Genomic DNA, 26,354 nt, shown 5'->3' with positions numbered 1-26,354 from the left:
TCAATTTACTATTAAAACAAATTAAAATGGTAAAAGTTATTGTACTTTAAGTAAAAATAAAAGAGCCAAAATATCAATCCCAGTTTTGGATTACTTTAATTAACAAAAAACAATGCATATAGCAGAAGATAGTTTCAATCTGCCTACATCTAGGTTATGGGCCCAGCATGCTTCCGTTGCAGTACTCTGCTGCTCATGTAAGTGCAAGAGATCCTGAAGCACTCACTCATCATGGGAAAGTAGCAATGTGTTTCTTACAAAAACTCTCCAGATTATTGACTTTTTAAAGTTTTTCTAGGAAACGTTCTAGATGAATGCTTATTAGCCTTTGTCAGAATGGACTTTTACGAGGTGTCTCTGTGGTGCAATCGGTTAGCATGTTTGGCTATTAACCAAAAGGTTGGTGGTTCAATCCCACCCAGGGATGTAATTGACCTTGGGATCAGATTTTGGTGATCTTTAAGTAGACAAGTCAAAATTTCAAACCCCCTCTTATGGTGTAGGGTACCTGGCCTTCTCTGATGTAATCAGAGTTAGATTTGATTAAGTGATTTTATAAAAAACAGCTAGGAAGCACAATTTAGCAGTGGGTTGCAGAGAAAAAAAAATTATGCTGGCAGAAAAGTCCAATTGAGTGATTAAACAGCTCTTCATTTTCTGACTTTATTTTTATGCTAACAAATTTGCTCTCTGAAAAGTGTCCACAAAGCCAAGTCTCTGATTAACACCTTTGTAGGAATGTTTTTTCACCTATTACTGAATTAAACTTGCTACATTGGAAAGGCAGCAAGATGCATCCTCATTTCAATGTCTACTGAAATAATACAGGTTGACACCAGGAAACATAAACGTTACTGCATCCTTGCTGCTTTCTCATGTGGAAGTCTGTTTAATGTGAAAACAAGGTAATATCTAATCAGCACACAGATAAGGAATTAAGAAAATCTTTCTTTATGGGTGAAGATGTTTCTCACAAAATTGTTGTCCCAATGCATCATTGAAATTCAAGATGGAAGATGATTTTAATATATCACTTGTACATTTTGCATTGCTCTTCTGGTGACAATGTAGTTTGTTTTTGTCAATTACCATTTCAGTAATAGGGTAAAGAAAATTAAGTGGATTTTTTAAAGAAAACAATGCTGTCAATATACTAATAAAAAAAAAATTAAAATGATAAAAGTTATTGTACTTTAAGTAAAAATAAAAGAGCCAAAATATCAATCCCAGTTTTTGATTACTTTAATTATAAAAAAAAATGCACATAGCAGAGGATAGTTTCGATTAATCGACCTCTGGGTTATGCGCCCAGCATCCTTCCATTGCACTACTCTGCTGCTCATGGAAGTCCGAGAGATCCTGAAGACTAAATTGATTAAAGGCCTAAAAGTACTGGACTATAAGGAAAGACTTACTAGGCTGAATATGTATACACTAGAAAAGAGGTGCCTAAGAGGAGATATTATTAATATCTTCAAATATGTAAAGATACATAACAAAGAGTTATCAGAGGAATTATTTATTAAAAGAACACGTGGTCACTCGCTGCGACTGGAGGAAAGTTCAGAACGCAATGGAGGAAAGGTTTCTTCACTGTTAGGGCAATCAGGATGTGGAATTCCCTGCCAGGGAAGGTGGTAATGGCGGACTCTGTAATTGGATTTAAAAAAGGAATGGATACATTTCTGAATGAAAAAGCTATCCAAGGTTATAATACTTAAAATATCAACATGGTTAATCCGGGGGTAACATGAGTTATAGTAGCTAACTAGTCATAAAACATTATTCAGCAAGTATGTAGAATCATCACAACTTAAAACAGGTTGAACACGATGGGCAATTTGCCTCTATTCAACCTCAAAAACTATGTTACTATATGTTACTATATTACTGTAGTATACAGAACACCACAATGCAATGAGCAGTGATAGTGAGCACTGATGAGGATACTAGAACTGACACTGAGCAGCAAGATGCAGCACTGGACTATTAGTAATGTACTGTAGTATGCTGAGCACCACAATGCAGCACAAGACAATGAGCAGTGATACTGAGCACTGATGAGGATACTACTGAGAACTGACACTGAGCAGGAGAGACACACTACTAGTATTACTGAGCAGCAATAAGTAACCACTGATACTGAGCACTGATATTGAGATTTCCACTGAGAGAACATAGCCACGTCCTCTCCGCTCTCTCTTCAATGCACGAGTAAAAATGGCGGCAACGCGCAGCTCTATATATAATATCCGAATCTCGCGAGAATCCGACAGCGGGATGATGACATTTTCCCTTGTTCAGGTTTTCCGAGTCAGGCGGGAACAACCGAGCCTGCCTCAGACCAGTGTAAACCACGTGGAGTTCGTGGGGAATTCGGTTCTCGGAGAACCGAACCCGCTCCTCTCTACCTTATACCCATCAATTTTTTTTATTTTCAATCTAAGCCCCTGCAGTTTTCTGTAAGCATCTGCTTCGCTATGATGATCAACAAGTCACAAGGGCAAACACTCAGGGCTTGAGGCATAGATCTTTGGACTAGCTGCTACAAGCATGGCAGAGGTGTCACTATCACTGGTGACACCCAGAGAGGTGTCGAGGGAGATTGTAATGCAGTGCGTGCAAATAAGCAGCGCAATGGTAAAAAGGAGGCATGATTTCATAGGTAGGGGCGTGGCCTGGTGGCCTGAATCTACATTTTGTTGCTCCGGGTGTCCCGGGGGTTGGGTGCTGCACCCGGGGACTAGTGTGTAAGCGGTGCTGGCTCCTGCACAGTGACAGGGCATGGCCACCCAGTATGACACCTCCCTTCTTGACCATGCTGTAATTGCAGTCGCACTGCAGTTCAGCGTGATCATAAACAATGGTGTAGCCTCCTGCTGGTGCAGACTGTATGTGCGCGCAGGAAGCCGCCACCATTTTTGTGATCACAGCGGCTGAATGTGATGTCATACAGCCGCTGTGACCACGCCCCCTGTGTCTCCTCCATTGCAGACCCCATTTTGAAGCCTTGCCCCCGCACTGCTCCATCCCTGACTTGGAAATGGAGTGTTGCTGACCCCACTCTCCCCCCCTGCCCCGATTGACAGGCAGAGGCGATCGCATGCAGGCACATGCGTATGCTCTTAGCAATTTTTGCAGTTGGATCGCTTATTGTGATTGCAATCCAACCTGAATCAGGCCCTATTACCTATCACAATGCGCTGCGGGCAGTACAAAATTGGGTTAATATAGGAGAAAAACCCCCAGACCTGTGCTCCTTAACTGTACCTGGTGGCTAGTGGAGCGGCTGCCCAGTAATCAGTGTCCACCCCAGTGCGCACACGGCCCACCCCCTACGGCCACGCTCCCCTTAATCAGCGGCCTCGTGATCCGGAAGGGCGGTGTGTGTGTGTGACTGACCTTAGGAAGAAACCGGAGCCTCCGCTGCAGTGACCCAGCAACCAGGGCACGGGAGTATACAGCGCCGCTGGGAGTGATGAAGCTGCAGTAAAGATGTCTATTAGACCTAGCCTGCTGCAGCCCTTGTAGATTCTCATAAAACAAGTTCTTCTTTTCTTGTCAAAATTAATAGCTAAGAATAGGCTGCCTGAGGCAGGCCCCTGTTAAGTGGCCTGCTACTGAAGGCACCAACTACAAACTGAGCTCCCTGTTCATGGAAGCGGGGTTATAGAGGAGGATGCGCTGAGCATCTTGGGAACAGTCAAAAGCTTTGAGCCGGTTGGTGCCTCAGATCAAGATCCTACTCTACACCCCAATGTGAATCCTTGTGGAGTCCAGTGTACCCCACAGAAGAAATTAATGTGTCACACCCATTGGCAGCAACCTTAGAATAGCTGCTGACGGGCACAATTGAGAAAGGAAGGGGGGGGGGGCATTTGAATCCAGCACATAGATGCAATTCAAATATGTAATTTGTACCTTCCTATTTTAAAATATAATGGATGAACCTCACCCTGTGAGAACAATCTTCATGATCAAGAGATCTAATATGTAAAATAAGTATGAGTTGGGATAGGGCTGGGGAGGGTGGCAGCTCGGGCAGCCCCTCCCCCGTCAAGTTAAGGAGATTCAACTGAGGAAGCAAAAGGGAACTCTCGTCTGGGGACAACAACTGCAGGGAGACCACATCTTTTCAGATGAACATGGGAGGGCGGAAGGCTGCCTAATACTGAAGCACCATCAAATATCAAACCATATCCAACAACTAGTACAAGCATTCCTGGGGGAAGGTCTGCAGCAGACGGATTTGCATACGGTGATGTCATCCAAGCAGTGGGCCAAAGTTGGCTGGAACCCTCATCTGCATATAAAAAGAGAAAAGGGGCATGCAGGGCATGGCGGCCTTTTGCAGTGCTTGGATGACCCCTAGTTTGCATTAAACACCCCCACCCTCCTTTGGTGTGGGGCTCATGTTGGCCATGCCCCATCCCCTGAAGCATTCATGCTGATTTCTTGCAGCAGCTGGGCACTGTAACAGCTCCAGAGCTGCTCTGTAAGGCAAGTAAAAGGGTGTGGGCCCTGCAGCACCACCTGTAGTTCGCATTGTGCGTTGGAAGGCACAAAGTAAGCAGACGGGAGGAGAAGTCAGGATAGTACACAAGGGCATCCTTTTCTCTTAGTCCGTAAAGGATGCTGGGGTCACATTAAGAACCATGGGGTATAGACGGGATCCGCAAGAGACATGGGCACTTTAAGACTTTCAAAGGGTGTGAACTGGCTCCTCCCTCTATGCCCCTCCTCCAGACTCCAGTTATAGGAACTGTGCCCAGGGAGACGGACATTTCGAGGAAAGGATTTATTGTTAGACTAAGGTGAGCATCTTACCAGCTCACACCTTAAGCATGCCGCAGAACGTGGCATTCAACAGAACACAAGCCAACGGCATGAACAATTGCAGCAAAAAGCTGACCAGAACCGTAACACAACATGTGTATAACCACAAGTAATAACTGCAGACACAGTATGGACTGGGACGGGTGCCCAGCATCCTCTACGTACTAAGAGAAAAGGATTTACTGGTAGGTATTAAAATCCTATTTTCTCATACGACCTAGAGGATGCTGGGGTCACATTAAGAACCATGGGGTTATACCAAAGCTCTTGAACGGGTGGGAGAGTGCGTACGACTCTGCAGCACCGAATGACCCAACTTGAGGTTATCATCAGCCAAGGTATCAAACTTGTAAAACTTAGCAAAAGTGTTTACTAAATAGCTGCTCGGCAAAGTTGCAATGCTGAGACTCCCCGACCAGCTGCCCAGGATGAACCCACCTTTCTAGTAGAATGGGTCTTCACCTAATTCAGTAACGGCAATCCTGCCGTGGAATGAGCATGCTGAATCTTACCACAGATTCAGCGCATAATGGTCTGCATGGAAGCAGGACACCCAATCCTGTTGGGAGCATACAGGACAAACAGAGCCTCTGTTTTCCTAATCTGAACCGTTCTGGTGACATAAATTTTCAAAGTTCTGACCACAGCCAGAGACTTTGACTCAACGAAGGTGTCAGTGGCCAAAGGCACCATGTGGAAAGATGAACCACCTTTGGCAGAAATTGTTGACGTGTCCTCAATTCTGCTCTATCTTCATGAAAGATCAAATAAAGGCTCTTGTGATACTGCATGGTTTGTACTGTTTTCCATGTGCTCCCAGATCTTTCAAGCAAGTAGCATGGTCAAGAAAGTTCTGTTTGAAAAGAAACAAACATTTACTGTCATTGTTATGCAAATAAACTTACATTAAAGCTAACAAGAAAGCACACTCGTTCTGTCTTTAAACTGATAAAAGAAACCCCAATAATATGGGGCATGCAAAAATTGAGATAAAACTCAGTTTTGCTCCTCTCCACGGAAATCTTTAATAAAAGGCGAAATATTTGTTAGTTCTGAAGAGAAACCAGAGCATGACCAAGATTCCACCTGTCGCCTGAGTGCCATGCCAGCAGTTCTCATTCAGCTCAAAGTGAGCACCCAATTTGAATGAAAGAAAGCAGATTTCTCACCAGGCTTCCCCTTGCTATAAACATGGTTTGTACTCTTTTCCATGTGCTCCCAGATCTTTCAAACAATTAGTGTGGTCAAGAAAGTTCTGTTTGAAAAGAAACAAACATTGACTGTCATTTCTATGCAAATGTGCTTACATTAAAGCACACTCGTTCTATCTTTAAACTGATAAAAGAAACCCCAATAAGACGGGGCATGCAAAAATTGAGATAAAACTCAGTTTTGCTCCTCTCCACGGAAATCTTTAGTAAAAGGCGAAAGATTTGTTCGTTCTGAAGAGAAACCAGAGCATGACCAAGATTCCACCTGTCGCCTGAGTGCCATGCCAGCAGTCCTCATTCAGCTCAAAGTGAGCACCCAATTTGAAAGAAAGAAAGCAGATTTCTCACCAGGCTTCCCCTTGCTATAAGCATGGTTTGTACTCTTTTCCATGTGCTCCCAGATCTTTCAAGCAATTAGTATGGTCAAGAAAGTTCTGCTTGAAAAGAAACAGACATTTATTGTCATTGTTATGCAAATAAACTTACATTAAAGCTAACAAGAAAGCACACTCGTTCTGTCTTTAATCCGATAAAAGAAACCCCAATAATATGGGGCATGCAAAAATTGAGATAAAACTCAGTTTTGCTCCTCTCCACGGAAATCTTTAGTAAAAGGCGAAAGATTTGTTCGTTCTGAAGAGAAACCAGAACATGACCAAGATTCCACCTGTCGCCTGAGTGCCGTGCCAGCAGTCCTCATTCAGATCAAAGTGAGCGCCCAATTTGAAAGAAAGCAGATTTCTCACCTGTCTTCTCCTTGCTATAAGCATGGTTTGTACTGTATTCCATGTGCTCCCAGATCTTTCAAGCAAGTAGCATGGTCAAGAAAGTTCTGTTTGAAAAGAAACAAACATTTACTGTCATTTCTATGCAAATGAGCTTACATTAAAGCACACTCATTCTATCTTTAAACCGATAAAAGAAACCCCAAAAAGATGGGGCATGCAAAAATTGAGATAAAACTCGGTTTTGCTCCTCTCCACGGAAATCTTTAGTAAAAGGCGAAAGATTTGTTCGTTCTGAAGAGAAACCAGAGCATGACCAAGATTTTTATCTGAAAATATGTGTTCTCCCTGCAGTTGTTGTCCCCAGATGAGAGTTCCCTTGTGCTGCCTCAGTTGAATCTCCTTTACTTGACAGGGGGATGCTCGAGCAGCGGCCCTCCCCAGCTCTAGCCCAACTCCTACTTACCTGCCAGGTGAGATACTATGATCATGAAGGTGCTTCTCCCAGGGCAAGGCTCACCCATTGCACTTTGGGTGTGCTGCTTCTGCGTTTTCCCCAAATGTGGGAAACTTGACTGCATAATTTGTGTTTCCCCTGGTCGGCTCTCGTATAATTCAGATCTCTTTGTCTCAGGTCTCTCTCCAGCCTAGTTTGCTGTCTGTTTCCACTTCTCTTTTCTTGAGCCGCTCCCTTCTATGCCCTTGCGCACTATCCTGACTTCTACCGTCTGCTTACTTCGTGCCTTCCAACGCACAATGCAAACTACAGGTAGTGCTGCAGGGCCCACACCCTTTTACTTGCCTTACAGAGCGTCTCTGGAGCAGTTACAGTGCCCAGCTGCTGCAAGAAATCAGCTTGAATGCTTCAGGGGCTGGGGCATAGCCAACATGAGCCCCACACCGAAGGAGGGTGGAGGTGTGTAATGCGAACTAGGGGTCATCCAAGCGCCGCAAAAGGCCGCCATGCCCTGCACGCCCCTTGTCTCTTTTCATATGCAGACGAGGGTTGAAGCCAACTTTGACCCACTGTTTGGATGACATCACCATATGCAAATCCATCTGCTGCAGGCCTTCCCCCAGGAATGCTTGCACTAGTTGTTGCATTTGGTTTGTTGTTTGGGGGTGCTTCAGTATTAGGCAGCCTTCTGCCCTCCCATGTTCATCTGAAAATATGTGTTCTCCCTGCAGTTGTTGTCCCCAGATGAGAGTTCCCTTGTGCTGCCTCAGTTGAATCTCCTTTACTTGACAGAGATGTGCCTGAGCAGCGGCCCTCCCCAGCCCTATCCCAAATCATACTTATTTTGCATAGGCGATACCATGGTCATGAAGATTGTTCTCCCAGGGTGAGGTTCATTCATTGCATTCTGGGTATGCTGACCCCTGTGATTTCCCCAAATGTGGGAAACTCGACTGCATTATTTGTGGTAGTGGGGGACTGTGTTTGTGCTTTCCTCTGGTCAGCTCTGGTAAAAATCAGATTTCTTTATATCAGATCTTCCTCTAGCCTTGTTCTTCTTTCGAGAGTTCCCTTGTGCTGCCTCAGTTGGATCTCTTTCACTTGAGAGGGGGGTGCCCGAGCAGCGACCCTCCCCAGCTCTAGCCCAACTCCTACTTACCTGCCAGGTGAGATACTATGATCATGAAGGTGCTTCTCCCAGGGCAAGGCTCACCCATTGCACTCTGGTTGTGCTGCCCCTGCGATTTCCCCAAATGTGGGAAACTTGACTGCATAATTTGTGTTTCCCTTGGTCATCTCTCGTATAATTCAGATCTCTTTGTCTCAGGTCTCTCTCCAGCCTAGTTTGCTGTCTGTTTCCACTTCTCTTTTCTTGAGCCGCTCCCTTCTATGCCCTTGCGCACTATCCTGACTTCTCCCGTCTGCTTACTTCGTGCCTTCCAACGCACAATGCAAACTACAGGTAGTGCTGCAGGGCCCACACCCTTTTACTTGCCTTACAGAGCAGCTCTGGAGCAGTTACAGTGCCCAGCTGCTGCAAGAAATCAGCTTGAATGCTTCAGGGGCTGGGGCATAGCCAACATGAGCCCCACACCGAAGGAGGGTGGAGGTGTGTAATGCGAACTAGGGGTCATCCAAGCGCCGCAAAAGGCCGCCATGCCCTGCACGCCCCTTTTCTCTTTTCATATGCAGACGAGGGTTGAAGCCAACTTTGACCCACTGCTTGGATGGCATCACCATATGCAAATCCATCTGCTGCAGGCCTTCCCCCAGGAATGCTTGCACTGGTTGTTGCATTTGGTTTGTTGTTTGGGGGTGCTTCAGTATTAGGCAGCCTTCTGCCCTCCCATGTTCATCTGAAAATATGTGTTCTCCCTGCAGTTGTTATCCCCAGATGAGAGTTCCCTTGTGCTGCCTCAGTTGAATCTCCTTTACTTGAAAGAGATGTGCCTGAGCAGCGGCCCTCCCCAGCCCTATCCCAAATCATACTTATTTTGCATAGGAGAGACCATGGTCTTGAAGATTGTTCTCCCAGGGTGAGGTTCATTCATTGCATTCTGGGTATGCTGACCCCTGTGATTTCCCCAAATGTGGGAAACTCAACTGCATTATTTGTGGTAGTGGGGGACTGTGTTTGTGCTTTCCTCTGGTCAGCTCTGGTAAAAGTCAGATTTCTTTGTTTCAGATCTTCCTCTAGCCTTGTTCTTCTTTCGAGAGTTCCCTTGTGCTGCCTCAGTTGGATCTCCTTCACTTGACAGGGGGGTGCCCGTGCAGCGACTCTCCCCAGCTCTAGCCCAACTTCTACTTACCTGCCAGGTGAGATACTATAATCATGAAGGTGCTTCTCCCAGGGCAAGGCTCACCCATTGCACTCTGGATGTGCTGCCCCTGCGATTTCCCCAAATGTGGGAAACTTGACTGCATAATTTGTGTTTCCCCTGGTCGGCTCTCGTATAATTCAGATCTCTTTGTCTCAGGTCTCTCTCCAGCCTAGTTTGCTGTCTGTTTCCACTTCTCTTTTCTTAAGCCGCTCCATTCTATGGCCTTGCGCACTATCCTTACTTCTCCCGTCTGCTTACTTTGTGCCTTCCAATGCACAATGCAAACTACAGGTAGTGCTGCAGGGCCCACACCCTTTTACTTGCCGTACAGAGCAGCTCTGGAGCAGTTACAGTGCCCATCTACTGCAAGAAATCAGCTTGAATGCTTCAGGGGCTGGGGCATAGCCAACATGAGCCCCACACCGAAGGAGGGTGGAGGTGTTTAATGCGAACTAGGGGTCATCCAAGCGCCGCAAAAGGCCGCCATGCCCTGCACGCCCCTTTTCTCTTTTCATATGCAGACGAGGGTTGAAGCCAACTTTGACCCACTGCTTTGGATGACATCACCATATGCAAATCCATCTGCTGCAGGCCTTCCCCCAGGAATGCTTGCACTAGTTGTTGCATTTGGTTTGTTGTTTGGGGGTGCTTCAGTATTAGGCAGCCTTCTGCCCTCCCATGTTCATCTGAAAATATGTGTTCTCCCTGCAGTTGTTGTCCCCAGATGAGAGTTCCCTTATGCTGCCTCAGTTGAATCTCCTTTACTTGAAAGAGATGTGCCTGAGCAGCGGCCCTCCCCAGCCCTATCCCAAATCATACTTATTTTGCATAGGAGATACCATGGTCATGAAGATTATTCTCCCAGTGTGAGGTTCATTCATTGCATTCTGGGTATGCTGACCCCTGTGATTTCCCCAAATGTGGGAAACTCGACAGCATTATTTGTGGTAGTGGGGGACTGTGTTTGTGTTTTCCTCTGGTCAGCTCTGGTAAAAGTCAGATTTCTTTGTCTCAGATCTTCCTCTAGCCTTGTTCTTCTTTCGAGAATTCCCTTGTGCTGCCTCAGTTGGATCTCCTTCACTTGACAGGGGGGTACCCGAGCAGCGACCCTCCCCAGCTCTAGCCCAACTCCTACTTACCTGCCAGGTGAGATACTATGATCACGTAGGTGCTTCTCCCAGGGCAAGGCTCACCCATTGCACTCTGGGTGTGCTGCTCCTGCGATTTCCCCAAATGTGGGAAACTTGACTGCATAATTTGTGTTTCCCCTGGTCGGCTCTCGTATAATTCAGATCTCTTTGTCTCAGGTCTCTCTCCAGCCTAGTTTGCTGTCTGTTTCCACTTCTCTTTTCTTAAGTGCCTTCCAATGCACAATGCAAACTACAGGTAGTGCTGCAGGGCCCACACCCTTTTACTTGCCGTACAGAGCAGCTCTGGAGCTGTTACAGTGCCCAGCTGCTGCAAGAAATCAGCTTGAATGCTTCAGGGGCTGGGGCATAGCAAACATGAGCCCCACACCGAAGGAGGGTGGGGGTGTTTAATGTGAACTAAGGGTCATCCAAGCGCCGCAAAAGGCCGCCATGCCCTGCATACCCCTTTTCTATTTTCATATGCAGATGAGGGTTCCAGCCAACTTTGGCCCACTGCTTGGATGACATCACCGTATGCAAATCCGTCTTCTGCAGAACTTCCCCCAGGAATGCTTGTACTAGTTGTTGCATTTGGTTTGTTGTTTGGGGGTGCTTCAGTATTAGGCAGCCTTCTGCCCTCCCATGTTCATCTGAAAATATGTGTTCTCCCTGCAGTTGTTGTCCCCAGATGGGAGTTCCCTTGTGCTGCCTCAGTTGAATCTCCTTTACTTGACAGAGATGTGCCTGAGCAGCGGCCCTCCCCAGCCCTATCCCAAATCATACTTATTTTGCATAGGAGATACCATTTTCATGAAGATTGTTCTCCGAGGGTGAGGTTCATTCATTGCATTTTGGGTATGCTGACCCCTGTGATTTCCCCAAATGTGGGAAACTCGACTGCATTATTTGTGGTAGTGGGGGACTGTGTTTGTGCTTTCCTCTGGTCAGCTCTGGTAAAAATCAGATTTCTTTATATCAGATCTTCCTCTAGCCTTGTTCTTCTTTCGAGAGTTCCCTTGTGCTGCCTCAGTTGGATCTCTTTCACTTGAGAGGGGGGTGCCCGAGCAGTGACCCTCCCCAGCTCTAGCCCAACTCCTACTTACCTGCCAGGTGAGATACTATGATCATGAAGGTGCTTCTCCCAGGGCAAGGCTCACCCATTGCACTCTGGTTGTGCTGCCCCTGCGATTTCCCCAAATGTGGGAAACTTGACTGCATAATTTGTGTTTCCCTTGGTCATCTCTCGTATAATTCAGATCTCTTTGTCTCAGGTCTCTCTCCAGCCTAGTTTGCTGTCTGTTTCCACTTCTCTTTTCTTGAGCCGCTCCCTTCTATGCCCTTGCGCACTATCCTGACTTCTCCCGTCTGCTTACTTCGTGCCTTCCAACGCACAATGCAAACTACAGGTAGTGCTGCAGGGCCCACACCCTTTTACTTGCCTTACAGAGCAGCTCTGGAGCAGTTACAGTGCCCAGCTGCTGCAAGAAATCAGCTTGAATGCTTCAGGGGCTGGGGCATAGCCAACATGAGCCCCACACCGAAGGAGGGTGGAGGTGTGTAATGCGAACTAGGGGTCATCCAAGCGCCGCAAAAGGCCGCCATGCCCTGCACGCCCCTTTTCTCTTTTCATATGCAGACGAGGGTTGAAGCCAACTTTGACCCACTGCTTGGATGGCATCACCATATGCAAATCCATCTGCTGCAGGCCTTCCCCCAGGAATGCTTGCACTAGTTGTTGCATTTGGTTTGTTGTTTGGGGGTGCTTCAGTATTAGGCAGCCTTCTGCCCTCCCATGTTCATCTGAAAATATGTGTTCTCCCTGCAGTTGTTGTCCCCAGATGAGAGTTCCCTTGTGCTGCCTCAGTTGAATCTCCTTTACTTGACAGAGATGTGCCTGAGCAGCGGCCCTCCCCAGCCCTATCCCAAATCATACTTATTTTGCATAGGAGAGACCATGGTCTTGAAGATTGTTCTCCCAGGGTGAGGTTCATTCATTGCATTCTGGGTATGCTGACCCCTGTGATTTCCCCAAATGTGGGAAACTCAACTGCATTATTTGTGGTAGTGGGGGACTGTGTTTGTGCTTTCCTCTGGTCAGCTCTGGTAAAAGTCAGATTTCTTTGTTTCAGATCTTCCTCTAGCCTTGTTCTTCTTTCGAGAATTCCCTTGTGCTGCCTCAGTTGGATCTCCTTCACTTGACAGGGGGGGTACCCGAGCAGCGACCCTCCCCAGCTCTAGCCCAACTCCTACTTACCTGCCAGGTGAGATACTATGATCACGTAGGTGCTTCTCCCAGGGCAAGGCTCACCCATTGCACTCTGGGTGTGCTGCTCCTGCGATTTCCCCAAATGTGGGAAACTTGACTGCATAATTTGTGTTTCCCCTGGTCGGCTCTCGTATAATTCAGATCTCTTTGTCTCAGGTCTCTCTCCAGCCTAGTTTGCTGTCTGTTTCCACTTCTCTTTTCTTAAGTGCCTTCCAATGCACAATGCAAACTACAGGTAGTGCTGCAGGGCCCACACCCTTTTACTTGCCTTACAGAGCAGCTCTGGAGCTGTTACAGTGCCAAGCTGCTGCAAGAAATCAGTTTGAATGCTTCAGGGGCTGGGGCATGGCCAACATGAGCCCCACACCGAAGGAGGGTGGGGGTGTTTAATGCGAACTAAGGGTCATCCAAGCGCCGCAAAAGGCCGCCATGCCCTGCATACCCCTTTTCTCTTTTCATATGCAGATGAGGGTTCCAGCCAACTTTGGCCCACTGCTTGGATGACATCACCGTATGCAAATCCGTCTTCTGCAGACCTTCCCCCAGGAATGCTTGTACTAGTTGTTGCATTTGGTTTGTTGTTTGGGCGTGCTTCAGTATTAGGCAGCCTTCTGCCCTCCCATGTTCATCTGAAAATATGTGTTCTCCCTGCAGTTGTTGTCCCCAGATGAGAGTTCCCTTGTGCTGCCTCAGTTGAATCTCCTTTACTTGACAGAGATGTGCCTGAGCAGCGGCCCTCCCCAGCCCTATCCCAAATCATACTTATTTTGCATAGGAGATACCATGGTCATAAAGACTGTTCTCCCAGGATGAGGTTCATTCATTGCATTCTGGGTATGCTGACCCCTGTGATTTCCCCAAATGTGGGAAACTCAACTGCATTATTTGTGGTAGTGGGGGACTGTTTTTGTGTTTTCCTCTGGTCAGCTCTGGTAAAAGTCAGATTTCTTTGTCTCAGATCTTCCTCTAGCCTTGTTCTTCTTTCGAGAGTTCCATTGTGCTGCCTCAGTTTGATCTCCTTCACTTGACAGGGGGGTACCCGAGTAGCGACCCTCCCCAGCTCTAGCCCAACTCCTACATACCTGCCAGGTGAGATACTATGATCATGAAGGTGCTTCTCCCAGGGCAAGGCTCACCCATTGCACTCTGGGTGTGCTGCTCCTGCGATTTCCCCAAATGTGGGAAACTTGACTGCATAATTTGTGTTTCCCCTGGTCGGCGCTTGTATAATTCAGATCTCTTTGTCTCAGGTCTCTCTCCAGCCTAGTTTGCTGTCTGTTTCCACTTCTCTTTTCTTGAGCCCCTGCCGTCTATGCCCTTGTGCACTCTCCTGACTTCTCCTGTCTGCTTACTTTGTGCCTTCCAACGCACAATGCGAACTACAGGTAGTGCTGCAGGGCCCACACCCTTTTACTTGCCTTACAGAGCAGCTCTGGAGCTGTTACAGTGCCCAGCTGCTGCAAGAAATCAGCTTGAATACTTCAGGGGCTGGGGCATAGCCAACATGAGCCCCACACCGAAGGAGAATGGAGGTGTTTAATGCGAACTAGGGGTCATCCAAGCACCGCAAAAGGCCGCCATGCCCTGCATAACCCTTTTTTCTTTGCATATGCAGATGAGGGTTCCAGCCAACTTTGGCCCACTGCTTGGATGACATCACCGTATGCAAATCCGTCTTCTGCAGACCTTCTCCCAGGAATGCTTTTACTAGTTGTTGCATTTGGTTTGTTGTTTGGGGGTGCTTCAGTATTAGGCAGCCTTCTGCCCTCCCATGTTCATCTGAAAATATGTGTTCTCCCTGCAGTTGTTGTCCCCAGATGAGAGTTCCCTTGTGCTGCCTCAGTTGAATCTCCTTTACTTGACAGAGATGTGCCTGAGCAGCGGCCCTCCCCAGCCCTATCCCAAATCATACTTATTTTGCATAGGAGATACCATGGTCATGAAGATTGTTCTCCCAGGGTTAGGTTCATTCATTGCATTCTGGGTATGCTGACCCCTGTGATTTCCCCAAATGTGGGAAACTCAACTGCATTATTTGTGGTAGTGGGGGACTGTGTTTGTGCTTTCCTCTGGTCAGCTCTGGTAAAAGTCAGATTTCTTTGTCTCAGATCTTCCTCTAGCCTTGTTCTTCTTTCGAGAGTTCCCTTGTGTTGCCTCAGTTGGATCTCCTTCACTTGACAGGGGGGTGCCCGAGCAGCGACCCTCCCCAGCTCTAGCCCAACTCCTACTTACCTGCCAGGTGAGATACTATGATCATGTAGGTGCTTCTCCCAGGGCAAGGCTCACCCATTGCACTCTGGGTGTGCTGCCCCTGCGATTTCCCCAAATGTGGGAAACTTGACTGCATAATTTGTGTTTCCCCTGGTCGGCTCTCATATAATTCAGATCTCTTTGTCTCAGGTCTCTCTCCAGCCTAGTTTGCTGTCTGTTTCCACTTCTTTTTTCTTGAGCCCCTCCCTTCTATACCCTTGTGGACTCTCTTGACTTCTCCTCCTGTCTGCTTACTTTGTGCCTTCCAACGCACAATGCAAACTACAGGTAGTGCTGCAGGGCCCACACCCTTTTACTTGCCTTTCAGAGCAGCTCTGGAGCTGTTACAGTGCCCAGCTGCTGCAAGAAATCAGCTTGAATGCTTCAGGGGCTGGGGCATAGCCAACATGAGCCCCACACCGACGGAGGGTGGAGGTGTTTAATGCGAACTAAGGGTCATCCAAGCGCCGCAAAAGGCCGCCATGCCCTGCATACCCCTTTTCTCTTTTCATATGCAGATGAGGGTTCCAGCCAACTTTGGCCCACTGCTTGGATGACATCACCGTATGCAAATCCGTCTTCTGCAGACCTTCCCCCAGGAATGCTTGTACTATTTGTTGCATTTGGTTTGTTGTTTGGGGTGCTTCAGTATTAGGCAGCCTTCTGCTCTCCCATGTTCATCTGAAAATATGTGTTCTCCCTGCAGTTGTTGTCCCCAGATGAGAGTTCCCTTGTGCTGCCTCAGTTGAATCTCCTTTACTTGACAGAGATGTGCCTGAGCAGCGGCCCTCCCCAGCCCTATCCCAAATCATACTTATTTTGCATAGGAGATACCATGGTCATGAAGATTGTTCTCCCAGGGTGAGGTTCATTCATTGCATTCTGGGTATGCTGACCCCTGTGATTTCCCCAAATGTGGGAAACTCGACTGCATTATTTGTGGTAGTGGGGGACTGTGTTTGTGCTTTCCTCTGGTCAGCTCTGGTAAAAGTCAGATTTCTTTGTCTCAGATCTTCCTCTAGCCTTGTTCTCTTTTTGAGAGTTTCCTTGTGCTGCCTCAGTTGGATCTCCTTCACTTGACAGGGGGGTGCCCGAGCAGCGACCCTCCCCAGCTCAAGCCCAACTCCTACTTACCTGCCAGGTGAGATACTATGATCAGGAAGGTGCTTCTCCCAGGGCAAGGCTCACCCATTGCACTCTGGGTGTGCTGCTCCTACGATTTCCCCAAATGTGGGACACTTGATTGCATAATTTGTGTTTCCTCTGGTCGGCTACTCGTATAATTCAGATCTCTTTGTCTCAGGTCTCTCTTTAGCCTAGTTTGCTGTCTGTTTCCACTTCTCTTTTCTTGAGCCCCTGCCTTCTATGCCCTTGTGCACTCTCCTGACTTCTCCTGTCTGCTTACTTTGTGCCTTCCAACGCACAATGCGAACTACAGGTAGTGCTGCAGGGCCCACACCCTTTTACTTGCCTTACAGAGCAGCTCTGGAGCTGTTACAGTGCCCAGCTGCTGCAAGAAATCAGCTTGAATACTTCAGGGGCTGGGGCATAGCCAACATGAGCCCCACACCGAAGGAGAATGGAGGTGTTTAATGCGAACTAGGGGTCATCCAAGCACCGCAAAAGGCCGCCATGCCCTGCATAACCCTTTTTTCTTTGCATATGCAGATGAGGGTTCCAGCCAACCTTGGCCCACTGCTTGGATGACATCACCGTATGCAAATCCGTCTTCTGCAGACCTTTTCCCAGGAATGCTTGTACTAGTTGTTGCATTTGGTTTGTTGTTTGGGGGTGCTTCAGTATTAGGCAGCCTTCTGCTCTCCCATTTTCATCTGAAAATATGTGTTCTCCCTGCTGTTGTTGTCCCCAGATGAGAGTTCCCTTGTGCTGCCTCAGTTGAATCTCCTTTACTTGACAGAGATGTGCCTGAGCAGCGGCCCTCCCCAGCCCTATCCCAAATCATACTTATTTTGCATAGGAGATACCATTATCATGAAGATTGTTCTCCCAGGGTGAGGTTCATTCATTGCATTCTGGGTATGCTGACCCCTGTGATTTCCCCAAATGTGGGAAACTCGACTGCATTATTTGTGGTAGTGGGGGACTGTGTTTGTGCTTTCCTCTGGTCAGCTCTGGTAAAAGTCAGATTTCTTTGTCTCAGATCTTCCTCTAGCCTTGTTCTTTTTTCGAGAGTTTCCTTGTGCTGCCTCAGATGGATCTCCTTCACTTGGCAGGGGGGTGCCCGAACAGCGACCCTCCCCAGCTCTAGCCCAACTCCTACTTACCTGCCAGGTGAGATACTATGATCAGGAAGGTGCTTCTCCCAGGGCAAGGCTCACCCAATGCACTCTGGGTGTGCTGCTCCTAAGATTTCCCCAAATGTGGGACACTTGATTACATAATTTGTGTTTCCTCTGGTCGGCTCTCGTATAATTCAGATCTCTTTGTCTCAGGTCTCTCTCCAGCCTAGTTTGCTGTCTGTTTCCACTTATCTTTTCTTGAGCCGCTCCCTTCTATGCCCTTGTGCACTATCCTGACTTCCCCGTCTGCTTACTTTGTGCCTTCCAACGCACAATGCAAACTACAGGTAGTGCTGCAGGGCCCACACCCTTTTACTTGCTTTACAGAGCAGCTCTGGAGCTGTTACAGTGCCCAGCTGCTGCAAGAAATCAGCTTGAATGCTTCAGGGGCTGGGGCATAGCCAACATGAGCCCCACACCGAAGGAGGGTGGAGGTGTTTAATGCAAACAAGGGGTCAGACAAGCGCCGCAAAAGGCCACCATGCCCTGCACGCCCCTTTTCTGTTTTCATATGCAGACGAGGGTTGAAGCCAACTTTGACCCACTGCTTGGATGACATCACCATATGCAAATCCATCTGCGGCAGGCCTTCCCCCAGGAATGCTTGCACTAGTTGTTGCATTTGGTTTGTTGTTTGGGGGTGCTTCAGTATTAGGCAGGCTTCTGCCCTCCCATGTTCATCTGAAAATATGTGTTCTCCCTGCAGTTGTTGTCCCCAGATGAGAGTTCCCTTGTGCTGCCTCAGTTGAATCTCCTTAACTTGACAGAGATGTGCCTGAGCAGCGGCCCTCCCCAGCTCTATCCCAAATCATACTTATTTTGCATAGGAGATACCATGGTCATGAAGATTATTCTCCCAGGGTGAGGTTCATTCATTGCATTCTGGGTATGCTGACCCCTGTGATTTCCCCAAATGTGGGAAACTTGACTGCTTTATTTGTGGTAGTGGGGGACTGTGTTTGAGTTTTCCTCTGGTCAGCTCTGGTAAAAGTCAGATTTCTTTGTTTCAGATCTTCCTCTAGCCTTGTTCTTCTTTCGAGAGTTCCCTTGTGCTGCCTCAGTTGGATCTCCTTCACTTGACAGGGGGGTGCCAGAGCAGAGACCCTCCCCAGCTCTAGCCCAACTCCTACTTACCTGCCAGGTGAGATACTATGATCATGAAGGTGCTTCTCCCAGGGCAAGGCTCACCCATTGCACTCTGGGTGTGCTGCCCCTGCGATTTCCCCAAATGTGGGAAACTTGACTGCATAATTTGTGTTTCCCCTGGTCGGCTCTCGTATAATTCAGATCTCTTTGTCTCAGGTCTCTCTCCAGCCTAGTTTGCTGTCTGTTTCCACTTCTCTTTTCTTGAGCCGCTCCCTTCTATGCCCTTGCGCACTATCCTGACTTCTCCTCCTGTCTGCTTACTTTGTGCCTTCCAACGCACAATGCGAACTACAGGTAGTGCTGCAGGGCCCACACCCTTTTACTTGCCTTACAGAGCAGCTCTGGAGCTGTTACAGTGCCCAGCTGCTGCAAGAAATCAGCTTGAATGCTTCAGGGGCTGGGGCATAGCCAACATGAGCCCCACACCAAAGGAGGTTGGAGGTGTTTAATGCAAACTAGGGGTCAGCCAAGCGCCGCAAAAGGCCACCATGCCCTGCACGCCCCTTTTCTCTTTTCATATGCAGACGAGGGTTGAAGCCAACTTTGACCCACTGCTTGGATGACATCACCATATGCAAATCCATCTGCGGCAGGCCTTCCCCCAGGAATGCTTGCACTAGTTGTTGCATTTGGTTTGTTGTTTGGGGGTGCTTCAGTATTAGGCAGCCTTCTGCCCTCCCATGTTCATCTGAAAATATATGTTCTCCCTGCAGTTGTTGTCCCCAGATGAGAGTTCCCTTGTGCTGCCTCAGTTGAATCTCCTTTACTTGATAGAGATGTGCATGAGCAGCGGCCCTCCCCAGCCCTATTCCAAATCATACTTATTTTGCATAGGAGATACCATGGTCATGAAGATTTTTCTCCCAGGGTGAGGTTCATTCATTGCATTTTGGGTATGCTGACCCCTGTGATTTCCCCAAATGTGGGAAACTTGACTGCATTATTTGTGGTAGTGGGAGGCTGTGTTTGTGATTTCTTCTGGTCAGCTCTGGTAAAAGTCAGATTTCTTTGTCTCAGATTTTCCTTTAGCCTTGTTCTTCTTTCGAGAGTTCCCTTGTGCTGCCTCAGTTGGATCTCCTTCACTTTACAGGGGGGTACCCGAGCAGCAACCCTCCCCAGCTCTAGACCAACTCCTACTTACCTGCCAGGTGAGATACTATGATCATGAAGGTGCTTCTCCCAGGGCAAGGCTCACCCATTGTACTCTGGGTGTGCTGCTCCTGCGATTTCCCCAAATGTGGGAAACTTGACTGCATAATTTGTGTTTCCCCTGGTCGGCTCTCGTATAATTCAGATCTCTTTGTCTCAGGTCTCTCTCCAGCCTAGTTTGCTGTCTGTTTCCACTTCTCTTTTCTTCAGCCGCTTCCTTCTATACCCTTGTGCACTATCCTGACTTCTCCTCCCGTCTGCTTACTTTGTGCCTTCCAATGCACAATGCAAACTACAGGTAGTGCTGCAGGGCCCACACCCTTTTACGTGCCTTACAGAGCAGCTCTGGAGCTGTTACAGTGCCCAGCTGCTGCAAGAAATCAGCTTGAATGCTTCAGGGGCTGGGGCATAGCCAACATGAGCCCCACACCGAAGGAGGGTGGAGGTGTTTAATGCAAACTAGGGGTCAGTCAAGCGCCGCAAAAGGCCACCATGCCCTGCACGCCCCTTTTCTGTTTTCATATGCAGACGAGGGTTGAAGCCAACTTTGACCCACTGCTTGGATGACATCACCATATGCAAATCCATCTGCGGCAGGCCTTCCCCCAGGAATGCTTGCACTAGTTGTTGCATTTGGTTTGTTGTTTGGGGGTGCTTCAGTATTAGGCAGCCTTCTGCCCTCCCATGTTCATCTGAAAATATGTGTTCTCCCTGCAGTTGTTGTCCCCAGATGAGAGTTCCCTTGTGCTGCCTCAGTTGAATCTCCTTAACTTGACAGAGATGTGCCTGAGCAGCGGCCCTCCCCAGCTCTATCCCAAATCATACTTATTTTGCATAGGAGATACCATGGTCATGAAGATTATTCTCCCAGGGTGAGGTTCATTCATTGCATTCTGGGTATGCTGACCCCTGTGATTTCCCCAAATGTGGGAAACTCGACTGCTTTATTTGTGGTAGTGGGGGACTGTGTTTGTGTTTTCTTCTGGTCAGCTCTGGTAAAAGTCAGATTTCTTTGTTTCAGATCTTCCTCTAGCCTTGTTCTTCTTTTGAGAGTTCCCTTGTGCTGCCTCAGTTGGATCTCCTTCTCTTAACAGGGGGGTGCCCGAGCAGCGACCCTCCCCAGCTCTAGCCCAACTCCTACTTACCTGCCAGGTGAGATACTATGATCATGAAGGTGCTTCTCCCAGGGCAAGGCTCACCCATTGCACTCTGGGTGTGCTGCCCCTGCGATTTCCCCAAATGTGGGAAACTTGACTGCATAATTTGTGTTTCCCCTGGTCGGCTCTCGTATAATTCAGATCTCTTTGTCTCAGGTCTCTCTCCAGCCTAGTTTGCTGTCTGTTTCCACTTCTCTTTTCTTGAGCCGCTCCCTTCTATGCCCTTGCGCACTATCCTGACTTCTCCTCCTGTCTGCTTACTTTGTGCCTTCCAACGCACAATGCGAACTACAGGTAGTGCTGCAGGGCCCACACCCTTTTACTTGCCTTACAGAGCAGCTCTGGAGCTGTTACAGTGCCCAGCTGCTGCAAGAAATCAGCTTGAATGCTTCAGGGGCTGGGGCATAGCCAACATGAGCCCCACACCAAAGGAGGTTGGAGGTGTTTAATGCAAACTAGGGGTCAGCCAAGCGCCGCAAAAGGCCACCATGCCCTGCACGCCCCTTTTCTCTTTTCATATGCAGACGAGGGTTGAAGCCAACTTTGACCCACTGCTTGGATGACATCACCATATGCAAATCCATCTGCGGCAGGCCTTCCCCCAGGAATGCTTGCACTAGTTGTTGCATTTGGTTTGTTGTTTGGGGGTGCTTCAGTATTAGGCAGCCTTCTGCCCTCCCATGTTCATCTGAAAATATGTGTTCTCCCTGCAGTTGTTGTCCCCAGATGAGAGTTCCCTTGTGCTGCCTCAGTTGAATCTCCTTAACTTGACAGAGATGTGCCTGAGCAGCGGCCCTCCCCAGCTCTATCCCAAATCATACTTATTTTGCATAGGAGATACCATGGTCATGAAGATTATTCTCCCAGGGTGAGGTTCATTCATTGCATTCTGGGTATGCTGACCCCTGTGATTTCCCCAAATGTGGGAAACTCGACTGCTTTATTTGTGGTAGTGGGGGACTGTGTTTGTGTTTTCTTCTGGTCAGCTCTGGTAAAAGTCAGATTTCTTTGTTTCAGATCTTCCTCTAGCCTTGTTCTTCTTTTGAGAGTTCCCTTGTGCTGCCTCAGTTGGATCTCCTTCTCTTAACAGGGGGGTGCCCGAGCAGCGACCCTCCCCAGCTCTAGCCCAACTCCTACTTACCTGCCAGGTGAGATACTATGATCATGAAGGTGCTTCTCCCAGGGCAAGGCTCACCCATTGCACTCTGGGTGTGCTGCCCCTGCGATTTCCCCAAATGTGGGAAACTTGACTGCATAATTTGTGTTTCCCCTGGTCGGCTCTCGTATAATTCAGATCTCTTTGTCTCAGATCTCTCTACAGCCTAGTTTGCTGTCTGTTTCCACTTCTCTTTTCTTCAGCCGCTCCCTTCTATACCCTTGTGCACTATCCTGACTTCTCCTCCCGTCTGCTTACTTTGTGCCTTCCAATGTACAATGCAAACTACAGGTAGTGCTGCAGGGCCCACACCCTTTTACTTGCCTTACAGAGCAGCTCTGGAGCTGTTACAGTGCCCAGCTGCTGCAAGAAATCTGCTTGAATGCTTCAGGGGATGGGGCATGGCCAACATGAGCCCCACACCAAAGGAGGGTGGAGGTGTTTAATGCGAACTAGGGGTCATCCAAGCACCGCAAAAGGCCGCCATGCCCTGCACGCCCCTTTTCTCTTTTCATATGCAGATGAGGGTTGAAGCCAACTTTGACCAACTGCTTGGATGACATCACCGTATGCAAATCCGTCTTCTGCAGAACTTCCCCCAGGAATGCTTGCACTAGTTGTTGCATTTGGTTTGTTGTTTGGGGGTGCTTCAGTATTAGGCAGCCTTCTGCCCTCCCATGTTCATCTAAAAATATGTGTTCTCCCTGCAGTTGTTGTCCCCAGATGAGAGTTCCCTTGTGCTGCCTCAGTTGAATCTCCTTTACTTGACAGAGATGTGCATGAGCAGCGGCCCTCCCCAGCCCTATTCCAAATCATACTTATTTTGCATAGGAGATACCATGGTCATGAAGATTGTTCTCTCAGGGTGAGGTTCATTCATTGCATTTTGGGTATGCTGACCCCTGTGATTTCCCCAAATGTGGGAAACTTGACTGCATTATTTGTGGTAGTGGGGGACTGTGTTTGTGCTTTCCTCTGGTCAGCTCTGGTAAAAGTCAGATTTCTTTGTCTCATATTTTACTCTAGCCTTGTTCTTCTTTCGAGAGTTCCCTTGTGCTGCCTCAGTTGGATCTCCTTCACTTGACAGGGGGGTACCCGAGCAGCGACCCTCCCCAGCTCTAGCCCAAATCCTACTTACCTGCCAGGTGAGATACTATGATCATGAAGGTGCTTCTCCCAGGGCAAGGCTCACCCATTGCACTCTGGGTGTGCAGCTCCTGCGATTTCCCCAAATGTGGGAAACTTGACTGCATAATTTGTGTTTCCCCTGGTCGGCTCTCGTATAATTCAGATCTCTTTGTCTCAGGTCTCTCTCCAGCCTAGTTTGCTGTCTGTTTCCACTTCTCTTTTCTTGAGCCGCTCCCTTCTATGCCCTTGCGCACTATCCTGACTTCTCCTCCTCTCTGCTTACTTTGTGCCTTCCAACGCACAATGCGAACTACAGGTAGTGCTGCAGGGCCCACACCCTTTTACTTGCCTTACAGAGCAGCTCTGGAGCTGTTACAGTGCCCAGCTGCTGCAAGAAATCAGCTTGAATGCTTCAGGGGCTGGGGCATAGCCAACATGAGCCCCACACCGAAGGAGGGTGGAGGTGTTTAATGCGAACTAGGGGTCATCCAAGCGCCGCAAAAGGCCGCCATGCCCTGCACGCCCCTTTTCTCTTTTCATATGCAGACGAGGGTTGAAGCCAACTTTGACCCACTGCTTGGATGACATCACCATATGCAAATCCGTCTTCTGCAGAACTTCCCCCAGGAATGCTTGTACTAGTTGTTGCATTTGGTTTGTTGTTTGGGGGTGCTTCAGTATTAGGCAGCCTTCTGCCCTCCCATGTTCATCTGAAAATATGTGTTCTCCCTGCAGTTGTTGTCCCCAGATGAGAGTTCCCTTGTGCTGCCTCAGTTGAATCTCCTTTACTTGACAGAGATGTGCATGAGCAGCGGCCCTCCCCAGCCCTATTCCAAATCATACTTATTTTGCATAGGAGATACCATGGTCATGAAGATTGTTCTCCCAGGGTGAGGTTCATTCATTGCATTCTGGGTATGCTGACCTCTGTGATTTCCCCAAATGTGGGAAACGCGACTGCTTTATTTGTGGTAGTGGGGGACTGTGTTTGTGTTTTCCTCTGGTCAGCTCTGGTAAAAGTCAGATTTCTTTGTTTCAGATCTTCCTCTAGCCTTGTTCTTCTTTCGAGAGTTCCCTTGTGCTGCCCTCAGTTGGATCTCCTTCACTTGACAGGGGGGTGCCCGAGCAGCGACCCTCCCCAGCTCTAGCCCAACTCCTACTTACCTGCCAGGTGAGATACTATGATCATGAAGGTGCTTCTCCCAGGGCAAGGCCCACCATTGCACTCTGGGTGTGCTGCCCCTGCGATTTCCCGAAATGTGGGAAACTTGACTGCATAATTTGTGTTTCCCCTGGTCGGCTCTCGTATAATTTAGATCTCTTTGTCTCAGGTCTCTCTCCAGCCTAGTTTGCTGTCTGTTTCCACTTCTTTTTTCTTGAGCCCCTCCCATCTATACCCTTGTGCACTATCCTGACTTCTCCTCCCGTCTGCTTACTTTGTGCCTTCCAATGCACAATGCAAACTACAGGTAGTGCTGCAGGGCCCACACCCTTTTACTTGCCTTACAGAGCAGCTCTGGAGCTGTTACAGTGCCCAGCTGCTGCAAGAAATCAGCTTGAATGCTTCAGGGGCTGGGGCATAGCCAACATGAGCCCCACACCGAAGGAGGGTGGAGGTGTTTAATGCAAACTAGGGGTCAGCCAAGCGCCGCAAAAGGCCACCATGCCCTGCACGCCCCTTTTCTCTTTTCATATGCAGACGAGGGTTGAAGCCAACTTTGACCCACTGCTTGGATGACATCACCATATGCAAATCCATCTGCGGCAGGCCTTCCCCCAGGAATGCTTGCACTAGTTGTTGCATTTGGTTTGTTGTTTGGGGGTGCTTCAGTATTAGGCAGCCTTCTGCCCTCCATGTTCATCTGAAAATATGTGTTCTCCCTGCAGTTGTTATCCCCAGATGAGAGTTCCCTTGTGCTGCCTCAGTTGAATCTCCTTTACTTGACAGAGATGTGCCTGAGCAGCGGCCCTCCCCAGCTCTATCCCAAATCATACTTATTTTGCATAGGAGATACCATGGTCATGAAGATTATTCTCCCAGGGTGAGGTTCATTCATTGCATTCTGGGTATGCTGACCCCTGTGATTTCCCCAATTGTGGGAAACTCGACTGCTTTATTTGTGGTAGTGGGGGACTGTGTTTGTGTTTTCCTCTGGTCAGCTCTGGTAAAAGTCAGATTTCTTTGTCTCAGATTTTCCTCTAGCCTTGTTCTTCTTTCGAGAGTTCCCTTGTGCTGCCTCAGTTGGATCTCCTTCACTTGACAGGGGGGTGCCCGAGCAGCGACCCTCCCCAGCTCTAGCCCAACTCCTACTTACCTGCCAGGTGAGATACTATGATCATGAAGGTGCTTCTCCCAGGGCAAGGCTCACCCATTGCACTCTGGGTGTGCTGCCCCTGCGATTTCCCCAAATGTGGCAAACTTGACTGCATAATTTGTGTTTCCCCTGGTCGGCTCTCGTATAATTCAGATCTCTTTGTCTCAGGTCTCTCTCCAGCCTAGTTTGCTGTCTGTTTCCACTTCTCTTTTCTTTAGCCGCTCCCTTCTATACCCTTGTGCACTATCCTGACTTCTCCTCCCGTCTGCTTACTTTGTGCCTTCCAATGCATTATGCTAACTACAGGTAGTGCTGCAGGGCCCACACCCTTTTACTTGCCTTACAGAGCAGCTCTGGAGCTGTTACAGTGCCCAGCTGCTGCAAGAAATCAGCTTGAATGCTTCAGGGGATGGGGCATGGCCAACATGAGCCCCACACCAAAGGAGGGTGGAGGAGTTTAATGCGAACTAGGGGTCATCCAAGCACCGCAAAAGGCCGCCAAGCCCTGCACGCCCCTTTTCTCTTTTCATATGCAGATGAGGGTTGAAGCCAACTTTGACCCACTGCTTGGATGACATCACCGTATGCAAATCCGTCTTCTGCAGAACTTCCCCCAGGAATGCTTGCACTAGTTGTTGCATTTGGTTTGTTGTTTGGGGGTGCTTCAGTATTAGGCAGCCTTCTGCCCTCCCATGTTCATCTGAAAATATGTGTTCTCCCTGCAGTTGTTGTCCCCAGATGAGAGTTCCCTTGTGCTGCCTCAGTTGAATCTCCTTTACTTGACAGAGATGTGCCTGAGCAGCGGCC

The 26,354-nt window shown here is 48.4% G+C and overlaps 36 non-coding genes and 2 pseudogenes across 36 annotated transcripts; 34 read left to right on the top strand and 4 right to left on the bottom strand.

The window, feature by feature from the left end:
• Positions 1–353: 353 nt before the first annotated feature.
• Positions 354–427, top strand: TRNAN-AUU (transfer RNA asparagine (anticodon AUU)). Its single transcript has one exon. It is a non-coding gene; the product is annotated as a tRNA-Asn (tRNA).
• A 5,365-nt stretch (positions 428–5,792) lies between these two features.
• LOC135044793 (U5 spliceosomal RNA) lies at positions 5,793–5,908 on the bottom strand. Its single transcript, XR_010237332.1, has one exon. It is a non-coding gene; the product is annotated as a U5 spliceosomal RNA (small nuclear RNA).
• A 274-nt stretch (positions 5,909–6,182) lies between these two features.
• Positions 6,183–6,298, bottom strand: LOC135044641 (U5 spliceosomal RNA). Its single transcript, XR_010237182.1, has one exon. It is a non-coding gene; the product is annotated as a U5 spliceosomal RNA (small nuclear RNA).
• Positions 6,299–6,584: 286 nt separating this feature from the next.
• Positions 6,585–6,700, bottom strand: LOC135044660 (U5 spliceosomal RNA). Its single transcript, XR_010237201.1, has one exon. It is a non-coding gene; the product is annotated as a U5 spliceosomal RNA (small nuclear RNA).
• Positions 6,701–6,970: 270 nt separating this feature from the next.
• Positions 6,971–7,086, bottom strand: LOC135044631 (U5 spliceosomal RNA). Its single transcript, XR_010237172.1, has one exon. It is a non-coding gene; the product is annotated as a U5 spliceosomal RNA (small nuclear RNA).
• Positions 7,087–7,230: 144 nt separating this feature from the next.
• Positions 7,231–7,393, top strand: LOC135044488 (U1 spliceosomal RNA). Its single transcript, XR_010237072.1, has one exon. It is a non-coding gene; the product is annotated as a U1 spliceosomal RNA (small nuclear RNA).
• A 671-nt stretch (positions 7,394–8,064) lies between these two features.
• On the top strand, positions 8,065–8,228 carry LOC135044922 (U1 spliceosomal RNA). The gene has a single exon (XR_010237458.1). It is a non-coding gene; the product is annotated as a U1 spliceosomal RNA (small nuclear RNA).
• A 152-nt stretch (positions 8,229–8,380) lies between these two features.
• LOC135044441 (U1 spliceosomal RNA) lies at positions 8,381–8,543 on the top strand. The gene has a single exon (XR_010237038.1). It is a non-coding gene; the product is annotated as a U1 spliceosomal RNA (small nuclear RNA).
• A 671-nt stretch (positions 8,544–9,214) lies between these two features.
• LOC135044814 (U1 spliceosomal RNA) lies at positions 9,215–9,378 on the top strand. The gene has a single exon (XR_010237353.1). It is a non-coding gene; the product is annotated as a U1 spliceosomal RNA (small nuclear RNA).
• A 152-nt stretch (positions 9,379–9,530) lies between these two features.
• Positions 9,531–9,693, top strand: LOC135044480 (U1 spliceosomal RNA). Its single transcript, XR_010237068.1, has one exon. It is a non-coding gene; the product is annotated as a U1 spliceosomal RNA (small nuclear RNA).
• Positions 9,694–10,365: 672 nt separating this feature from the next.
• On the top strand, positions 10,366–10,529 carry LOC135045107 (U1 spliceosomal RNA). Its single transcript, XR_010237640.1, has one exon. It is a non-coding gene; the product is annotated as a U1 spliceosomal RNA (small nuclear RNA).
• Positions 10,530–10,681: 152 nt separating this feature from the next.
• On the top strand, positions 10,682–10,844 carry LOC135044395 (U1 spliceosomal RNA). The gene has a single exon (XR_010236999.1). It is a non-coding gene; the product is annotated as a U1 spliceosomal RNA (small nuclear RNA).
• A 615-nt stretch (positions 10,845–11,459) lies between these two features.
• Positions 11,460–11,623, top strand: LOC135044960 (U1 spliceosomal RNA). Its single transcript, XR_010237496.1, has one exon. It is a non-coding gene; the product is annotated as a U1 spliceosomal RNA (small nuclear RNA).
• A 152-nt stretch (positions 11,624–11,775) lies between these two features.
• LOC135044440 (U1 spliceosomal RNA) lies at positions 11,776–11,938 on the top strand. The gene has a single exon (XR_010237037.1). It is a non-coding gene; the product is annotated as a U1 spliceosomal RNA (small nuclear RNA).
• Positions 11,939–12,609: 671 nt separating this feature from the next.
• Positions 12,610–12,773, top strand: LOC135044803 (U1 spliceosomal RNA). Its single transcript, XR_010237342.1, has one exon. It is a non-coding gene; the product is annotated as a U1 spliceosomal RNA (small nuclear RNA).
• Positions 12,774–12,926: 153 nt separating this feature from the next.
• Positions 12,927–13,089, top strand: LOC135044394 (U1 spliceosomal RNA). Its single transcript, XR_010236998.1, has one exon. It is a non-coding gene; the product is annotated as a U1 spliceosomal RNA (small nuclear RNA).
• Positions 13,090–13,704: 615 nt separating this feature from the next.
• On the top strand, positions 13,705–13,868 carry LOC135045068 (U1 spliceosomal RNA). Its single transcript, XR_010237602.1, has one exon. It is a non-coding gene; the product is annotated as a U1 spliceosomal RNA (small nuclear RNA).
• A 152-nt stretch (positions 13,869–14,020) lies between these two features.
• On the top strand, positions 14,021–14,183 carry LOC135045285 (U1 spliceosomal RNA). The gene has a single exon (XR_010237792.1). It is a non-coding gene; the product is annotated as a U1 spliceosomal RNA (small nuclear RNA).
• A 671-nt stretch (positions 14,184–14,854) lies between these two features.
• On the top strand, positions 14,855–15,018 carry LOC135044520 (U1 spliceosomal RNA). The gene has a single exon (XR_010237102.1). It is a non-coding gene; the product is annotated as a U1 spliceosomal RNA (small nuclear RNA).
• Positions 15,019–15,170: 152 nt separating this feature from the next.
• LOC135044447 (U1 spliceosomal RNA) lies at positions 15,171–15,312 on the top strand (annotated as a pseudogene).
• A 694-nt stretch (positions 15,313–16,006) lies between these two features.
• LOC135045226 (U1 spliceosomal RNA) lies at positions 16,007–16,170 on the top strand. Its single transcript, XR_010237753.1, has one exon. It is a non-coding gene; the product is annotated as a U1 spliceosomal RNA (small nuclear RNA).
• A 152-nt stretch (positions 16,171–16,322) lies between these two features.
• On the top strand, positions 16,323–16,486 carry LOC135044367 (U1 spliceosomal RNA). Its single transcript, XR_010236972.1, has one exon. It is a non-coding gene; the product is annotated as a U1 spliceosomal RNA (small nuclear RNA).
• Positions 16,487–17,157: 671 nt separating this feature from the next.
• On the top strand, positions 17,158–17,321 carry LOC135044633 (U1 spliceosomal RNA). The gene has a single exon (XR_010237174.1). It is a non-coding gene; the product is annotated as a U1 spliceosomal RNA (small nuclear RNA).
• A 152-nt stretch (positions 17,322–17,473) lies between these two features.
• Positions 17,474–17,636, top strand: LOC135044586 (U1 spliceosomal RNA). Its single transcript, XR_010237140.1, has one exon. It is a non-coding gene; the product is annotated as a U1 spliceosomal RNA (small nuclear RNA).
• A 670-nt stretch (positions 17,637–18,306) lies between these two features.
• LOC135045094 (U1 spliceosomal RNA) lies at positions 18,307–18,470 on the top strand. The gene has a single exon (XR_010237627.1). It is a non-coding gene; the product is annotated as a U1 spliceosomal RNA (small nuclear RNA).
• A 152-nt stretch (positions 18,471–18,622) lies between these two features.
• LOC135045190 (U1 spliceosomal RNA) lies at positions 18,623–18,785 on the top strand. Its single transcript, XR_010237718.1, has one exon. It is a non-coding gene; the product is annotated as a U1 spliceosomal RNA (small nuclear RNA).
• A 674-nt stretch (positions 18,786–19,459) lies between these two features.
• On the top strand, positions 19,460–19,623 carry LOC135045096 (U1 spliceosomal RNA). Its single transcript, XR_010237629.1, has one exon. It is a non-coding gene; the product is annotated as a U1 spliceosomal RNA (small nuclear RNA).
• Positions 19,624–19,775: 152 nt separating this feature from the next.
• LOC135044359 (U1 spliceosomal RNA) lies at positions 19,776–19,938 on the top strand. Its single transcript, XR_010236964.1, has one exon. It is a non-coding gene; the product is annotated as a U1 spliceosomal RNA (small nuclear RNA).
• A 674-nt stretch (positions 19,939–20,612) lies between these two features.
• LOC135045057 (U1 spliceosomal RNA) lies at positions 20,613–20,776 on the top strand. The gene has a single exon (XR_010237591.1). It is a non-coding gene; the product is annotated as a U1 spliceosomal RNA (small nuclear RNA).
• Positions 20,777–20,928: 152 nt separating this feature from the next.
• LOC135045189 (U1 spliceosomal RNA) lies at positions 20,929–21,091 on the top strand. Its single transcript, XR_010237717.1, has one exon. It is a non-coding gene; the product is annotated as a U1 spliceosomal RNA (small nuclear RNA).
• Positions 21,092–21,765: 674 nt separating this feature from the next.
• Positions 21,766–21,929, top strand: LOC135045056 (U1 spliceosomal RNA). Its single transcript, XR_010237590.1, has one exon. It is a non-coding gene; the product is annotated as a U1 spliceosomal RNA (small nuclear RNA).
• A 152-nt stretch (positions 21,930–22,081) lies between these two features.
• Positions 22,082–22,244, top strand: LOC135045188 (U1 spliceosomal RNA). The gene has a single exon (XR_010237716.1). It is a non-coding gene; the product is annotated as a U1 spliceosomal RNA (small nuclear RNA).
• A 674-nt stretch (positions 22,245–22,918) lies between these two features.
• LOC135044934 (U1 spliceosomal RNA) lies at positions 22,919–23,082 on the top strand. The gene has a single exon (XR_010237470.1). It is a non-coding gene; the product is annotated as a U1 spliceosomal RNA (small nuclear RNA).
• Positions 23,083–23,234: 152 nt separating this feature from the next.
• LOC135044365 (U1 spliceosomal RNA) lies at positions 23,235–23,397 on the top strand. Its single transcript, XR_010236970.1, has one exon. It is a non-coding gene; the product is annotated as a U1 spliceosomal RNA (small nuclear RNA).
• A 674-nt stretch (positions 23,398–24,071) lies between these two features.
• Positions 24,072–24,235, top strand: LOC135045084 (U1 spliceosomal RNA). Its single transcript, XR_010237617.1, has one exon. It is a non-coding gene; the product is annotated as a U1 spliceosomal RNA (small nuclear RNA).
• A 153-nt stretch (positions 24,236–24,388) lies between these two features.
• Positions 24,389–24,529, top strand: LOC135044559 (U1 spliceosomal RNA; annotated as a pseudogene).
• A 694-nt stretch (positions 24,530–25,223) lies between these two features.
• LOC135045050 (U1 spliceosomal RNA) lies at positions 25,224–25,387 on the top strand. Its single transcript, XR_010237584.1, has one exon. It is a non-coding gene; the product is annotated as a U1 spliceosomal RNA (small nuclear RNA).
• A 152-nt stretch (positions 25,388–25,539) lies between these two features.
• Positions 25,540–25,702, top strand: LOC135045245 (U1 spliceosomal RNA). Its single transcript, XR_010237772.1, has one exon. It is a non-coding gene; the product is annotated as a U1 spliceosomal RNA (small nuclear RNA).
• The last annotated feature ends 652 nt before the right edge of the window (positions 25,703–26,354 follow it).

The sequence above is a fragment of the Pseudophryne corroboree genome, unplaced genomic scaffold (assembly GCF_028390025.1).
Source record: "Pseudophryne corroboree isolate aPseCor3 unplaced genomic scaffold, aPseCor3.hap2 scaffold_90, whole genome shotgun sequence".
NCBI classification, from domain to species: Eukaryota; Metazoa; Chordata; class Amphibia; order Anura; family Myobatrachidae; genus Pseudophryne; species Pseudophryne corroboree.
This window is presented reverse-complemented; position numbering and strand designations above follow the sequence as displayed.